This window comes from Monodon monoceros, unplaced genomic scaffold (assembly GCF_005190385.1).
Source record: "Monodon monoceros isolate NGI ecotype Baffin Bay Population unplaced genomic scaffold, NGI_Narwhal_1 Super_Scaffold_9, whole genome shotgun sequence".
Taxonomy (NCBI): domain Eukaryota; kingdom Metazoa; phylum Chordata; class Mammalia; order Artiodactyla; family Monodontidae; genus Monodon; species Monodon monoceros.
The window spans coordinates 4,418,317-4,419,627 of record NW_021703786.1 but is presented as its reverse complement, the minus strand read 5'-3'; positions in this window follow the sequence as shown (position 1 = coordinate 4,419,627).

The following is a 1,311-nucleotide window of genomic DNA, read 5'->3' as shown; positions in this document are numbered from 1 at the left end:
CTGTCTCTAAATTAGATGACTGTGAAAATGATAATGCATTTTTGAAAGCCTGAGCTCATCTAACATATGTAATACGTATAGTAGCCTTTTTTTTTTTTTTTGAAAAGTCAGGATGGGAAGAAAAACAAATGTACCCTGACATCTAGAATTTTCTAGCCCACTTTTTAATAACTGAATTGCCAGAACCAGTGCAAACATTAAAATCAAACCACATTTTTCAGTTTAAAATATACTAGTCTGGGCCTAAAGATTATAAATTTTATAAATGATGTATCTTCATCCCAGAGAAGACTTTTGGTTTAGTTTATATAATATGCCGTAGGACTGAGGTTACACGCTTTTTTGTTACCAAGCAGACACACATATTGCAAACGTAACAACTCTGTATTTGTTAGATTTCATTCTCCCTCCTCTACAGTGTGGGAAACAGAGTCAGAGCTGCTCTGACTGCTTCATGCTTAGGTAGCTGAGACAGGAACCCAGGTCTCTCCAGCTCTGAAGCCTCCTATTCACTTTACACCACAGCAAAAACAAGTGAATCGAAAAATTTGAACTGAAAATTCATCAGGCATGCACATGGAAAAGAAAACAAATAGTCACGCAGTTTAGAGCCTAAAAAAACCCTCAGGGAAACCTCCATCGAGTCTAATTTTGAAGATTGAGTGTCTTGAAGCGTTATTATTCCCAAGAATTCTGTCCTCTAGTCCACCAGGGTAACCTCATCTCTCTCTAGAGCATCAGCCCTCACTTCTGTGCTATCACCTTCCTTATCAGTATCTCCAGCCTAAAACTTTTCTGAAGGCCAGACCTCTCTAATCAACTTCCCAGATGCCCCCCTTCCCCACCTCCGGAACATTTTACTCACCCTGTCCCAAACTGAGTGCATTATCTTTCTTTATTCCCCCACCAAACCCATTTATCTGAAGCGTCCTATCCTGGTTAATGGCATGGCCATAGCCATCTATATCCTTGATTTCTCTCACCCCCCACATCCAACCAGTCAGCCAGAACTGTCACCTCCACTTTAGGCCCAGCTCCCTGATCTGGTTTCTCACCCCCTTCCCACTGCAGGGCCCTAAAAAGCCCTAGTTAGCTGTCTTCAGACTACTGTAGCCACCTCATTTGTACCCCTGCCCTGGTCACACCTATCAGACAGGCTCATCCTCCACACTTACCAGCATTATCTTCCTGAAAGAATCTGAGCATGTCCCTTCCCTGCTTCAAAACTGCCGTTGACTATGAGTCTATATGACTCAAGCCAGGCTCTTTCTCGTGGCCTCTTCACATGCTAACTTCTCCTGAACCTCTTCC